The sequence below is a fragment of the Meleagris gallopavo genome, chromosome 1 (genome assembly GCF_000146605.3).
Source record: "Meleagris gallopavo isolate NT-WF06-2002-E0010 breed Aviagen turkey brand Nicholas breeding stock chromosome 1, Turkey_5.1, whole genome shotgun sequence".
In the NCBI taxonomy this organism is placed as follows: Eukaryota; Metazoa; Chordata; class Aves; order Galliformes; family Phasianidae; genus Meleagris; species Meleagris gallopavo.
This window is the reverse complement of record NC_015011.2, coordinates 7892139-7908502: the sequence shown is the minus strand read 5'-3', so window position 1 is coordinate 7908502 and position 16364 is coordinate 7892139. Positions and strand designations below refer to the sequence as shown.

Genomic DNA, 16364 nt, shown 5'->3' with positions numbered 1-16364 from the left:
CTAAGTGCACCCATTCACATGTGTAGCAGCAAATGCAGTTGTTTTGGAAAAAAACACAAAAATCTACTGTGAGAAAAATCTGTGTGCTGCTTTAAGATGATTATCCAAGATACTAGTTGAATGGAGGTTGTTTTTCGGTATTTAGAAAGTTTAGTCTTTGAAATTAATAGAGATTGCTTACTGTATGTACATAGAAAATAGCATTATTTTTTAGCTATCGTAACGATTTGTAGCTGAAGAAACAAAGAAAAAATTACAAATGACTTTTTTTTTTTTTCCTATAATGTCCCAGTGAACTGATCAGTTTAGATAACTGAGTTCTGAAACAAGCGTTTGATTATAAATGCTGTCATCTGCATGACCAAGACTGAAAAATAAGTGCTTAAGAGAAACATTAAAACTAGAGAAAAATTAGAAGAGCTGGAAAATTCTTTCCTGACCTCACCCTTCTGCAGATTTTAACAGTGGTAGCATAGTGGCTTCAAAACATTAAGCCAGAAATTAAACATTCATTTGGAGACAAAAAGAAAGTCCAACAATCCGACAATGAAGTGATCTGATCAGTGTTACTTCTCTTTCTGAGAACAACAGAATTAATTTTCACAAAAGATTTATGCATTTTCAGGACTAGGGTACAATTTTCTACTCCTTTTGTACCATGCCAATATTTGCAGCTTTAAGAATGATCACAACACTTTACCATTTAGACTTTTTATATTAGCATTTATATTCATTGTGATAATGTCTAAATGTTTACTTAGACTACTTATTTAAAATAAAAGGTTTATGAAAAACCAACCCTTGATTGGAAAATAGTGCTGATTTGAAGAGTGTCTGTCATTTCAAGATCACTCATATTGCCACTGTTCTGTGACCCATGAAGTACTGCCGGGAAAAGAAACAATGCTGAATGGATTCCTGGGGGGGGGGGAGGAGGGGAGGGAAGTGGAAACAAAAATAAACAAATCATTTTCATCTTCAACTGCCCTCTGTAGTCTTTGAATCTTCAGTGTGTTTTTGCTAAACGCACACAGAAACATATATTTCTTCCCTTCTATCAATATTCAAAGAGGTAATAATACTACTAATGCTTCTACTGCTCGTACTATTGCTACTTCTATTGATACAAGTACTGTGCTAGCACTATGTTTTAAACACACGTTCTTCCAAATTTGTAACTCAGATCTGCATTTTGGCTCATTATTTTTCGTCTTACACAATAAAATTTCAGTATTTGTTGAATATTGCAGGTTAGAGCCATCTGACATAACTGAATGCTTTGTTAGCTTACAGATGGTTCACATACATCTGTCTCATTACATTATTTTAATTATCTGTCTCAAATTATCTTTAGAGGCTGACTGCTATTGACAAATACAGCTTGTTTTAGGGACTGCACAGTAAGTCATGAATGGTGCAGAAATATCATTACAAGAACCTTAATGTCATTATTAAACTCTTATTTCCTTATAAGGGGTTTATTATTTTGGCTACTTTTCATTTTCTAGAAATCACAATGTTTGTGATATCAGCTAAGAACAAAAATAATCTATTGATAGCTGAAAGTTGCCATGAACTACCTTTAAATATATGGGTTAAAAATGACCCAGTTTTGGTAGTGTAAGTATTACAGAAATTTAAGACAAAGGCAGCCAAATATTTAATTAACCAGGAGTTGTTAAAGAACATGTTATTTTCAGGCTTTCCATTTGGAATGTGCAGTGTTGTTTTTTTGTTTGTTTCTCTTTCTTTTTCTGGAGTTTGGAAAGCTGTATAAAGTCCTATTAAATAAACAGAGATCTTACATCTGCTAAGTTGCTATATCTGTATTTATATTCCTTGCAATCGGGTAGCTGCTCTTCTCTTGTCTTTTAGAATCTTGGTTTATATCTTACAAGATTTGTTTGTATTGCTGTGAAAATTGTAAATTTCCTGATAATAGTGATTATAAAATTGAGTAAAATTTATTACTTTTTATTTTCATAGTTGAGCAAGAAGAAAAATTCTCTTACATCAAATAGTGCAAAGCAACCTACCAATTTATGCTACACCATGCTGACTATCTGTGCTGCCTGTATACGCTGGGATGCCAGTTTGAAGGATACTGATTCACTATGTGGCTTTTCTGCCTAGCAGTTCTGCACATTTAATGTTCAAGTTATACAAACGTGTTCAGATCAACTTCACAGTGTATGCAATGTTTGCCCTAATTTGAATGCAACAAAGCATGGATGGGTTTACATTTGACACATTGGATTTGCTGCACACAGACAGAGCTATAGAGACAAATGCAATATTTTGGCCCCTCAAAAAGGTCTGGTAGTGATTTCTTAACATACTGGACAATGGTGATAGCCCTGATGCCCTTAACATTGTGCAGAAACTTTGCTGTATCAATGGACCACAGGATACTATGAGACATAAAGGAACAAAAGCTACTTGTTGAGAGCATTTACACTTTTTCTTGCCAGTCAACGAAAGGGTCAAGGACACACCTCTTTTTCCAGAGCTGCTGATTTATAGAGAAGAGCCACTTTGGGACATGCTTCAAATTAATATGTAACTGGAGATGAAAAAAATAAGGCTTCACAACAAAAATAGAGGACAGCTTGTCATTAACCTTTTTTGATCTCTTCTGGTTTCATGAGCTTGACTACTCCATACTGGCACTCACTGGCTCATTTTTGTAAACATTTCATTTTATACAAGGAGTACCCAAAATTTTTAATTTTTTTGGATCTTTAACGGTCATCTAGTCCAACTCCCCTGCAATGAGCAGGGACATCTACAGCTAGATCAGGTTGTTCAGAGCCTAGTCCAAGTGTATATTATATCTAGCTTTTGTGTTGGGACTTTGCATGAGCTTCAGCTTAGGCTCCTAGCCAGCATGAATTGGCTTAAAAATGCATCCAGCCATCATTCTGCCATCTGGATTTAAAGGAAAATTCAATTCTGAGAATGGTATCAGCATTGTAGTCTGCTCATTAGCCAGGTAATTATAATTGTAGTATTATTTTTTTCATAAAAAACAAACAAACAAACAAAAACTAGAAAAGCTGGCCAGGATGTTAGTAGTAAAGGTGAAAGTTTCACAGCTTTTGTTGGATAATTTCTCTGAAGAGGACAGGTCTTCTCATGCTTTCCCCTTCCTCCAAAAAGATAGCATCCATTTCTTTGTTGCATTGAGCAGGGGATGCTCAGCTCTCTGTGTTTGTCTTAGGCTTCTGTGAAACTCACGGAGAGACATCTGGCAAGAAAAGCAGTGCCACTTTCCCAGATGATGGCTGAAGAGGAGTCAAGGAGCAAAAAGAAATAGGCGGGGATGGTTCTATTGCCAGCAAACAGATGATTGTGTAAAAGGGATTAATACATGGTGAGTCCTTGTCTATATTAGGTATGTGCCAAGTCCTGAAATAAAACATATGAGAAATATCTGTCTGAAAGGCTTTGCACAGTAGCTTATGCCCTCTAAAGCCTGGAATATGTAATACATAGACTATAGGAAGACTGACTACCTAAGACTATGAGTAAAAAGATTTGTCCTAGAGAAGAAATGAGATGCCACTGGATAGGAGGGCATGGAGGCTCAACTATGGTTCATTTAGCAACATAATTACAGGGCTAAGTCAGGAGACATTTGAAGGAAAAACAAAAACAAAAACAAAAACATGGCATGTTACTGACATTGCTGATCATGATGAAGAAACAAGCAATAGAAGTAATAAAGAATCAGGATTAGAAACAGCATGTTTCTAATTTGTACAACAACACTTTTCAGGAAAGGAAAGTAAAAATAATGAAGATAGGGGTTGCAAGGAGTATGCTGTCAATGTGCCAGAAGGAAGGAAATAAAGAATGGTGTAACTTTTCTCTCGAGGTTTAATGTCCCATCAGGCTTGGCTACAGATCTTTTAACATAAAAACAGTAAATAATTACTTCCAAGATTGCTTAGAAGTAAATAGAAACTAATGAGTTTCTTTTGCTTAGAGTGAAATGGACTGATGAACAGAAGAGGAATCAAGGGCAGGGCTAACATGGGAATTGACAAATTTCAAAATAAAATTAAACTCTACCAAAGAGCTGAAACACTTAGCTGAAGTTTTGTTAGCCACACAAAGAAAATGAAAGTAGTGAGTGTGCTATTATGTAGAGCTGCAAATCATACTAAATACTGACTAGAAATGAGTTTGAGATCAGAAAAAAAGTACTATTTATGCAACTGATAATACTTACACAAATATAACTATTTAAACATCAAAGCAGTAATGAAGGAAGTGAATTTACCTTCTCTTAAGCTCTTGCAATTTTTTTTTTTTTTTTTGTCTACACTGAATGCTGGTGAGGATGGGTAGATTGAGAATTTCCATTTGTTAAGTGATTTAGGGGTTGAATATTTACATGAATTTTTAAAAAATGAAATACACTCTTTTTTATTACTTTGGCTACTGGAATATACTATAAACATCTAATAGTACTTCTATAAGTAGCATTCCTCTGTATATTACCCTATACATATGTGTAATCTGTGTAAATGGAATTTTCACCTGAATAAAATTTAAAGCAGCATTTATGCAAAGGTATTATTCAGTAGGAAATCTACTGAAGTGGTGCAAAGAAAAAGCAAATTATGTCCTCTCAATAACTGGATCAGATAGGATGCCAGTTTTTGAGTTAATCAGAGATACCACAGTACTAAATTTTCTTCTGTATCCAGGCACAGTATACTTTTTTTAATTCTCAATATGAGAATTAAAAAATTTATTTTTTATGTTTAAAAACAAACAAACAACAACAAAACACTTAAGGGCAGAAAAACCTGTCTTCACATAGTTTTTTTAATCACTGGGATAAACTATTGGCTTTGAGCGAAACTTCCTTGAGTAGCAATTGTCCTTCAAACTTTTCTCCCACTGGTATCCTCCAGGCACTGAAGTACTGTTATATTGTGCCCCTTCATCATGACCAAATGACTGGTTCAAGCATAGGCCTCCTTATTTCTCCTACTACTTTACAGATTATTAACTGTATGCATTTTATATCTGGTAAAATATTTCCAAAAATAAAGGTCAAGCCTCTCTCTGTACAGTAGTGCAAAAGAACAATGACTGAGAAATATTTACTTGCTAATGGCAGTCAGGGGAGAACAAGAGCGACCTTAGTCCCAAATAATAAAAGTTCATTCTTTTTGATGAAGCATGGGGTCAGAAACACCCACTCATAAATACTGTGTGATTGGCTAAGTATTTACACCAGCATAAATGATCCTTATATGTTAGGTTACATTTTCTCTATCTATTCTGACACCACGAGGTTTCAGCATAAAGTGGGTTGTTTTGAAATGGCAGACTTTTGTCTTACTATTGTCAACAAAAATGTTCAAAATGGTGTATGAGCAATGCGTAGCTGAGGCATGAGCACCAAACTTCCCAAATTTGCCTTAAGAAATCAAGGCATTTGGAAGAACTGCCAAATACTGCAAAACACAGACAATAATAAAGTTAGCACTAAACATAGCAGATTCTTCAGATATGCAAGATGATGATTCCCTTTATCTATTAAACAGAATTATACACGTAGATAGCAGAAATTCACAGAATCAAAGTTACATTCTTGCATATTTCTAGAGAGTATGAAATTGCCTTCATATAGCAAATAATGCTACATTTTAAGAAGACACTGTCTTCAGTTGCTTGTTCTCTGCTCACCTAGAAGTTCCTATTCCCACATAAGATTTGTCAAGAAGATATGTGAAACTGCTGCTGCCAGATTATCCTGAAACTGTTTGTGAAAACAGAAACATTTAAATAAACTCTGTGCGTTGGTGCCTTGGATTCTGAGAAATGACTTCCTAGTGATGATAAAGTACTGAATGTAGCCTAGTATTTACTGGATAATGAAATACTGCCAGAAAGCACATGCAGAAGATGAGAGCAACTCAAGGATCACATTGAGTATACTTCTAAAACACAACATGCGGTCAAGATCTGTGTGGTCAGGATGTAAGACTGCTCAAAGGAGACAGATGACAACCTGACACTAAAAATACAAAGCCTTAACTATGAATAAAGAAAAAACAGTTAGTTTGCAAGATGATATTACACATATAGTCCGTTTGATCTTATACCTGTATCTCATTCCCAGAGTAAAGATAGGGTAATTCCACTTAGGATCTAACATAACTGCCGTCTCAGCAACGCATTTTCTTTTATTTTTCATAGCTTCAGTGTATCATGTAGTTTAAGAGTTCTAAGAACAATTAATGAAGGAAGAACTCTCCTCCTATTCTTCCTCTCCTTCCTATTTCTTCTAATTTTCATTGGTATCTTTCTATAGCTGACTGGGCAGTGAAACCAAATGATCTTTTTGTGTTTTGCTGTTGTTTACAAAAGATATCTATTGCTATCTATAATAAATGCTCAAAACACAAGTTTTTTTCAAATCTTATATCTCACACAAGTCACATTTCTATACAGCTGCGAAGGATTGATGTGTTAAAAGCAAAAGAAGGAACAATTCAGAAATTCTTATGGAATCAAAGGAGTATTAAGAAAACAACAATACTGACCTTGCAATAAAATTGGTAGAGCTGGCAATTATTAAATTTCATTTTATGAAAAAAAAACAACCCCAATGGAATGTACTAATTTTTGGCAAACCACTCTAATAGAATGTTATTTACCTTCATAACAGAATTAAAAATAAACTGTAGAAAGAATTCTATTCTTCCGTCCTTTTGCAAAAGCTGAATATGATCTGACCAATATGTGTCCATTTCACAAATGAATAAGCATGAAAATCTTTGTTTTCAACATCTGCTGTCTGATTTCAGAACTTAATTAAACTTCTTTTATGCATTTAAATTAATTCTTATATTGTGACCTGCTGGGAGAAATCTACAGAAACATTCAATCACATTTACAGAAATTCAGTATTAAAATATATTTATTTCTGTATGATAACTTTTAATTCTGAATTAATCCCAAAGAATTTTACTTGTGATCTGCATTGTATTCATAATACTTCTTTTTATCTAATAATACAGGTACTTATGTAGTATTTATTCTCAAATATTTTCTGTCTCTAAAGGAAGTTCTGTAAAAAGTGTCTAAAAACTTAAATCAACAGGCACAGAGTCTAACTTTGTTACTCTAAACTCAACCACAGTAGGAAAGGAAAGTTCAAAGTTATAACTCTGCATGGCTGCCAAAATACACAAGCTCTATCTCACTGGATTGAGTCAGTTGAGTCCCACTGTGATGATGGAGCTCAGGCTGCAAGAAGAGTTCATGCTGGGCTGATTCTGCAGTACCACCCTGGAATGCAATGTGCAGTATCTATTTGGTACTCCCTTGGGCTGGGAATTTATAGCAAACACTGCTTTTGGGAACAGTGTTAGCAGCTGAAATACTGCAGCACAAAGTGGCCTCCCAGCAAATCTGAGCTACTACTACAGTGCACACAGATAATAAAAATAATATTTTGCTTGTTCATCTGAAGTAGTTTCTGAATTGTCAATTTACGTGATAGTAAATAACTGTTATTTAAATCTGGTCAACTGAGACAAACACAAATATATTCTGCTTAGAATTCAAAGTAGAGCAATCCAGCAGGATAGCAGAGGCAAAAAGATATTATACTGAAATGTCCAAAAAACCTTATCTTAGTCTGGGAGCAAATATCTTTTCTTAAAATGCCAGTACATGGCAAAGAATAGTAATATAAGTAGATCGATAAAACTAGAGGAAATGTTTTAATTTCTGCCTATGTTTTTTAACAAAACTGACAGTGCTCACACTTTGTTCCAATTTGTTTTTGTTTCCTTAAGGTCTTTTTTTTTTTTAAGATGGTATGAATTGTTAAACAAAGATCTGAAAATCATAGCCCTTGTCTCTCTTCTGAGCAAAAACATTGCCGGGTACTGATTTTTGTTCTATTTTATAAATGTAGCTTTATCAAAGCTACTGCCATTCACTCTTGGGTGAATGACTTAACCTGACTACAACCTAACCTCTTCACTATTCAAAAGGAGGTAGTCTATAATTAAGTGAACCTAGCAGCTTGGCTCAGATCTTTACATTAAAACTTCTGTTGGAGATTCTGTTATTTCAAAATTGTAGAAATTTAAAATGTAACAATTTTAAAATCTAAGCTAAAATTCTTATTTAAGAATTCTTATTTAATTATTTGATTTTAGTAAGTACTCTTTTAATCTGTCCGTGTCTGGAAAATTACCATCTTCCAGTTCACTGCTCACCAGAACACATTAAAAGTGACAAATGGTTACAAAACTGATCTTTAACATTCAAAAGGGGTCAACTATGAGGCTCCTTCATAAGCCTGCAGCTCATGTGTGTGAAAGCAATGGGCTAGTAAGAGCAAGGAAGTGTAGGTGTATGTTCCCAGCTGCCATCCCAAGGGTTAGGGAGAGTCTCATCCATGTCCTGTATACACACCACATGGGTGGTCACGGACTACGTTGTCCCTTCCAGCAACCACTCCCTGGGTTATAAAGGGTATCATGTCTCGCTCTTTGAGCCTGGGTGGCCATATACTCTTCACACCCTCTGTCAGAGTGATGGAACTCTCCTTCCATTTTCCATGCACTCCTTCCATAACCAGGTGACTCTCCCACTTAGTCTATGACAACACATACAAGTTCAAAACTCCACTCATTCCTCAGGCTTGATTTTCTTAAAAATCACATTAACAGTGAGACAATCAATTCCCAAGACTCAGCTAAGCCCACCTCTTCATCTTACTGCAACACAAACTCAATCTCCCTCTACCAGGACAGCCAAACTCTGAGATCTGCTTTCTTTCTTAATTACCTCCAGCTGTCAGTTCTTCCCGCTAGGTCTCTCATAGCTGGCATGTGCTATGGGGTGGGGCACATTTCATCCCCACATCCAGGACACTGTGAACTGCTTCCTTACTGCTTTGTTCTAATGACATGCCCCAGTGCAAGTTAAAGTTTCCTGTTTATTGCCTTGAAGAATGAAGTGCCACAGTCTAAGACCAAATTTGAAGGACAGTAGAAAACTGCAACTTTTCTGGTTGCAGAGCTAAGTGGAAGACTGTCTTCTGATGTAGTGCTAGACAAGTGCTTGGGCAAAACGAAGTGATAACTCTGGAGAATGTAAACTCTCTTAACTATGTTCCTATACTGAGCTTATATTCAAGGCACATTGTAGCAAAGTATGCAGTAAATCAAAGCGAACTTCCCCAAGAAGACATATTTTTTCTGATTTAGATAAAATCTGGGAGGCACACACAGCTTCTTTGGGCAATATGGTCCAAAGCCTCACTACCCTGAGTAAAGAACTTTTTCCTAACATCTAATCTAAATCTCCTCTCTCTTACTGTAAAGCCATTCTCCCTTGTCCTGGTACTATTAGACTGTGTAAAAAGTCACTCTCCTTCCTGCTTATAAGCTCTCTTCAAGCACTAGAAAGCCACAGTGAGGCTTCCCCAGACCCTTCTCCAAGCTAGGCAAGCCCAACTCCCTCAACTTTTCTTCATAGGAGAAGGAGAGGTGTTCCAGCTCTTTGATCATCTTAGTGGCCATCCTCTGGACCGGATCCAATAGGTCCACATTCTTTCTAGGCTGGGGGGCCCCAGGCCCAGACACAATGTCCTTTGTGTCCTTACATGGGTAGAGTAGAGGCAGATATTCAAATCCCTCTCTGTCCTGGCGATCCCTCTTTTCATGCAGCTCAGGATAGTGTCAGCCTTTGGGGCTGCAAGAACACATTGCTGGCTCATGTCCAGTTTTTTATCTACCGGGACCCCAAATCCTTCTCCGCAGGGTTGCTCTTGAGGAGTTCTTCTCCCAGCCTGTAAATATATCTGGGATTCCCCTGTCCCTGGTGCAACACCCTGCACTCAGTCTTGTTCATTAAGTTCTTGTGGGCCCACTTTTCAAGCCTCATCTAACATATTTCCAGTGCTGCAATACATTCTTTAGAAACATAAATTACTAAAATATTGAAGATATTGCCAAAACTTATTAGAAATAATTTCAGCAACTTTGGCTTCTCTTGCTTACTGTTGCAGAAAATCAGTTTCCAGAGTGGACCTCTTTGATGATGCTTTTTACTGTCAAACTGGTGATGAATTACAGTTGTCTGTTAGGAGATATGCAAATTCAGCAGTAGAAAATGTGAATACTTCTGATTAAAGTCAGGACAGTAATGGCACTTTTTCTTTAAAACAAGATATGAATGCTCTGTTATATGCTTATGTTTCTTGAATTCTAATAATGCAGTACTAGAGGATGCCACAATAATGTTTTTCTTTATGTTCAGGTAAAGAAAGCAAACTGGCAAACAGAAAAAAAAAGAAATTACATGTTCAGGTCTAATACAGTGTGTTTGTTATATGAACATACTTCAAATTAAGACATGGAATTTCCTATCTGCAAATGAAAGAAACAAAAACACCATACAAATTCTTTCCTGTTAAAAAATAACATTTTTCTTTGCATAACTTTTACAAACTCTTTAAGTGACAAAACCCATACCTACCAGATTTAGATCATGTAATACAACTATATTTATTAATGGACCTTCTGCAAGTGGGAAAGCCACTAAAAATTGCATGTTTACTCAACAATCACATTCAAGGAAAATTTGATGTGTTAAGCCTCTTCAAACTAAATGGTTTCTTCATTAGAAAAAAATGCAATCCAAAGGGAGGAACTTAGGCTTGGAAGAATTTTGCCTAACATTGTCATGTATCTGATAGCTGTAATTGCAGGTGTTCCAAAACAGTAAGATTTAGGAGAAATGAGATGTACAAAATGCTCCAAGATAAGGCGAGGTCTCCCTATTCATCCAAGCTTGTCAAGAGCACATACTAAAGTCTTTAAACAAAATATTCTAATAATTATCTTGAAAGCTCTTCAGGTTGATAGCTAGAAACTTCATAGACAGCCAAGCTTATGAAATGACAGATAAATCTGAAGAGGATCTAACTGTATACAAAAAACATGTATATAAAATAAGTATCTGGCTATAGAAAAGTGTTGGTTGTGTACTCAATGTGGCAATATGTTGTGTTTACACTAATGGAATATGCATAAACTTCTAAATTATAGAGACACGTGAATTGTGGTCTACTGTTTTGTGCTATGTCAAGCTCTAATGCTTGGATCTTTTCAGTAACCTTTGAATGACCTTGTACTTGGAAAATGTTTTAAAATCCTATTTAGTCATTATAGTTGTCTAGCAGCTAACCCAAGTATATTGTTTTGTAAGTAAGGTTGGCTTCTTGTTGCCCCCGTGTAATAGAGAAGTTATGGGCCAAGAGGACAATGATACAAATATCAGGAAAACATGAAGAGGCAGGGATGTGGAAAAAATGATGACTACATATTAAATAGTGACTGGATAACTTAAGGGAGAAAAATGAATTTTAAACTCAAAACAAATGGAAAAAGTGAAAACGTAAGCACATTAAAATTAAGGCAGCATGGTCATTACAGTTAAATGAACATGTGTTAATGTACAAAGATAAATAATTAAAGGACTAAGAACGCAAACACGTTTACATGTAGAGGTTATACAATCTGCAAGAAACAATAAACAACAATAGAAAAGAAAAATAAAAAAATATTCCACAGAGGGACATTATATTGATTAATTGCTGAATGCAACATCTACCTATAGAAGCATACATACAGGTGATATTTTCATACAGTTCTACATAGACGGAGTCATAATAGTTTTATATACAAATAATTATGTAAAATATTTTGAATAGTTACTGTTTTAACCATCTAAGAAGAGACTTAAGAGCTCAACATGCTTCAAAATCCAACTTTTACAAGCAAATCCATCATCAAAGATGCTGGATTCTTTGTCAGGTCAACTGGGGGAAGAACTGGACATTTCAATGTGTAACTTTTATAGTGCACTTGTCTGCAAGTAAGAATTTCAATTTTTGCCACAGTGTACACTTGGGACAACTTTTCTGATACCTGTGCAGAAATGATAAGAGATGGGTTAGGAAAGCATGCCTCATAGGTGCAAAAATAGTCCTACAGCAAAGTGGTGATGTTGCTGAAATGCAGTAGAGTCAGTGTTTACTTCCAGGCTGAAAAACATACTGAACTTATGTTTCAACCTCCTTCCTCACCTGTTTAGGAAAAAAAACTATAGCTTTTTTTTTTGAGTCTATTGTTTTCCATGCAGGCTACAGAAAGCACTGCAACATTTGCCTGGGCAACACCATTCCTTTATTAAAAAAACAACGCACTCTGCACACTCTGTTTTTAAATCACGTACATTTACGTGGATGCTCACACACAAATGTTTCACAGAACGGCCAGGGTTGGAAGGAACCTCAAGGATAACGAATCTCCATGAATTTCAGAAGATCCGACAGCTCGTCCAGGATTAATTTCCAGTTGTAGGGTCTTAAACCCATCCGAAAGAAACAAAATGCTGAATAGCATTGCTGGACTCCCCGCTGCTCAGGGGAGACCAAGGCAAAACGCTGCACCCGGGCGGAGCTCCCCCATTCCTGCACGGCAAGGGAGATCGCGGCTCACAGCTCAGCTCAGGAAGGCGCACGTAGGGCGCATGCGTGGCCCAGCCGCTCGGGCGGGCAAATTCAAACCTGCCCTCGCGCCCCTCCGCTCCGCAAGGTAGCGGTTCAGCTGACGTCATTGTGCCGCGTCCTTCTCCATGGTTTCCGGCGCTCGTGCGCGCGGTAAGTGGAACCGAAGGGGGAAAGTTTTGGTTTGTGCGGTTCGCGGCACCGCTTCTCTCTTCTTTCCCTCAGGAGCGGGCGGGCGCTCTCCACATCCCTTCCTGCCGCCGTGGGGCCTGTGAGCTCCGGCTGGAGGCTGTCAGAACGACGCCGGCGATGGCAGCGGGGCGCATGGAGGCGGCCGCATCGCGGGTGGCCGTGCTGGAGGAAGAGCTGCGGTGCCTGGCGGAGGAGCTGAGCCGCTGCCAGGTATCTGAGCGCGGGGCGCGGCGGTGAGGGGCGGCCAGAGCGTCGCGGCCGGGGCCTGCCCATGGTCCTGGTGCCGCCGGACCGCGGGTTCGGGCGGGTGGGAAGAGCCGAGGGAGCAGCTCCAGAACGTTGCGGACATCCCGCGGGGCACACCTGTCCTGCGGGTCCGGGTAGAGGCGTTGGGGCCAGGCAGCCTCGTGCCCACAGCAGATCCGCCCCCTGTACACATACTGTAGCTCCAGAGCAAGTGTTGGGCACCCGAGCTCTTGTCTGTGCTCCGCCTCTCCATCCTTGAGAAAGTCAGGCAAGTAGTGTTGAGGATACCAAGGTGAGCTGTGGTGTGCAACTCCTGGAAAAATGAACAGACAAGAGGGGTCTGGAGCAATGTAGGTCTCGCGCTGAGTGCACCCAAGCCCATCCTTGGAGACGGCATTGTTGCTAATAGTGGTTATCCTTGGAAGAGCCCCTCCTCACTGTCATCCTTAACAGATAACCTCTTATCGTTTTACCAATTGGTCATTCAACGCTTGTACTTGTCACTTAGTACATTTCGTGAAAATAAGCAAATGGTAGGTAGCAGGAGGAGGTCTTGTTATGGTTCTTTGCTGTGCTAGAGAACTGCGTAAAGTCTGGCAAATAAGGAATAGGGAAGGGTGATACCTGATGCTTGCCTTGCCTTCTCTATTGTTCCATGGTAGTCCAACCAGTATCTTACTATGCAGCATGCTCAAATGAAGCCTGTAAGGTCCAGGGCATATGTAGTCATATCTATAAAAAGAAAATAGCATCCACATTTGAATTGTTAGCTGTCGCTCCAAACAGCGTTGGTACACCTTGCAACTGGTGCTGAACTTGTGTTACAGGTAGAATCAAGACTTGAAGAAACTTGTCTCTTGGAGGACAAAGGGGAGAGGGACTTATCAGCAAAAAAAAAAAAGTTTGAATTCAACAATTCAAACCAGTCAGTGATCTGGAGATATCTCAGTGTTATAGGAGATATTTAGAACCCTTTTTTTAAATGATAATTCTGTTTCCCTTTCTCAGTATGAAGATCTGCAGTATCAGATGAAGTTTGGTGGAGGCAGATCAAAGACCCTCTTCATGTTTGTTAATTGAATCTATATTATTTGAGAGCTGCTCCAAAAGTAATGCTTTCTATTTTATTATGTTGGCCAACGACATCAGAGGCAAATATCGGTGGTATGGCAGTTAGAAGTTGAATCTCCTGACCAGTATTCCATTGTATGCTGTTACTATGCGACAGATGGCAGACCATGTCTGACAAAGTGATATTTGACATAGAGGTACATCTGAAGCAAAGGTATGGAATTGAATTCCTCCATTTGGAAAGATTTGTACGTATTGACATCAGTATTGGCATGCTTCAGCAGTGGCAGCACTGCCATGCTGCCAGAAAATCTGTGTTCTGAATGACCATGCACTGCTGTCACCATGAAATGAAGAGCTTCTTGGTCAGCCCATCTGGGTGAATCATCTGATGGTGATGACTGCAATGAAAAACAATGTTCTGTAGCTGAGAATTTGCTCTATCAAGTAGTGCTATTGTGCTCCTGGTATCTGTTGTAGTTTCTGTGGAAATAAATAGGAGGCATTACTTTTGGAATGTAGTCATGTAAGATATTTATTAAAGTGGGTTATAAAAATTAGTAACTTGCAGTTAAGTGTCTGATTTTTCCCCTTTAGATTTGTTCATTTGCATTTTATGTGCAGTTGTGTGCATTTATGTTTGTTCATTAATGAGTCCATTCCAATTATCTTGAAGTGAGCAACCGGAATTTTCTTTTTAATGTATTGGTCCAACATGAAGCTGAAGATAGTTATGTCCTGGTTGTGTCGTTACCAGTGATGAGATGCTGTCACCACTATGAACTGGTGTCAAAACTACAATCCGTGGAATGGTTACATATGAATTTCCCATCAAAGTTCAAGCCCTGGGTGAATAAAGCAGTGTACAATTTTGGGGTAGGAAAGGGATAATCCTTCTGAATTTCCTGGAACCTGGACAGTCCCTCAACTCTGACTTTTATGTTGTGACTCTGTCTTAGTAGAAGGTTCACACTTCCAGAGTCAGGCTGGAGAAGACAAAATTTCTCTTTCAGCGTAACGCCGGGCCTCATCCATTTGAAGACCATGAAGCGCATTGCCAATCTTAGCTGGACTTTCCTACCACCTCTAACGTAAAGTCCGGTTTGGCACCTTCTGTCTTCCATCTGTCCAGGACAGCGAAAGATGATTCACCTGGGCAAGATTTTTCTAGCATTAGCGCCATCACAGCAGCTGTGAAACAGTGGATCACCTCCACTGACGTGGGCGTTTGTGAGCATGGCATGCAGGCTCTTGTTTTCACTGCTGAAACTGTATTGAAAATAGCATTCTACTGCTATGAATTTGCACTGTCAAGTAGTACTAGTGTGCTTTTTTTATCAGCTGTAGTTTCCATGGTAGTAAGTAGGAGATGTTACTTTTGGAGCAATCTGCTTGCTTTTGGCTACTGCCTTTTTCTGCAACAAAATCCTGGTGTTGCTGATCCTTTTTCTTATTTGATGTAGTGTTGTATTCTAGGATTTTTACCTCATCATGTTTTTTAGCCTTTTAAGATAAGTCTCGAACTTGTTGGCTTAGAGTTACAGTACTTGATGTTTTCTTTAGTTTTTGTAACAACGTTGTGGTAACTTGAATTGTGATAAGTAGATTCTTGAGAACAGCAATTCTGTTCCAGTTGTTTTGTAAATACTGATACTGTTTTATCATTCTGAAATTAGAAGGCTATTAAGAAAGTCGTCTCAAGCTCCCAAACCATCAATGGTGGAGACTTTTATAAACCTGAGAAAGGAAATATTTGGAGTCTCTTTGTCTCTGGTATTCTGCTGTTTGGGAAAACAGTGATTGCTGCATCTGCAGCAGAACACTGTGTAAGTATTTTGATATTCAGTTAATGAACTACTCTTCCTTTCAGTGCTCCTTTACTTTTAATTTTACTTAAGAATAGCTTGAATAATGGAGTTGTTCCTGAAAACAGTTGTGATGGAGAAGACCTGAATACTTTTTTTTTTTTTTTTTTTCTTCTGACCTTGTTGTTCCAGTTCTGTGTCTTGCTCTATTTTGTTGGGGAACAGTGGAAAGGAAGAGGTCAGACAGTGAGTTTTAACACATCTGGTTTCTGTTACTTGCTTAGCTGCTGCATTCTATTTTAGTGTTTTATACTTCTGCCTACCACCTAAATATCTTGAAAGCCTTCCTGTATATTCCTCCTTGGAGTTCCTGGCTCTCACTGGTGTTTATAACATTTGGGGTGTGCTTTCTGATTCTCCTTTTCCCTTGTGGTTTTGTATTTTTTTTGAGCAAATGAAAGTGTTGTTTTTTTGTTTTGCGGTGTTTTTTT

The 16364-nt window shown here is 38.1% G+C and overlaps 1 long non-coding RNA gene across 1 annotated transcript; it reads left to right on the top strand.

The window, feature by feature from the left end:
• Positions 1 to 12223: 12223 nt before the first annotated feature.
• LOC109369120 lies at positions 12224 to 14628 on the top strand. The gene is made up of 3 exons (XR_002117794.2): positions 12224 to 12712; positions 12785 to 12961; positions 14006 to 14628. It is a non-coding gene; the product is annotated as an uncharacterized LOC109369120 (long non-coding RNA).
• The last annotated feature ends 1736 nt before the right edge of the window (positions 14629 to 16364 follow it).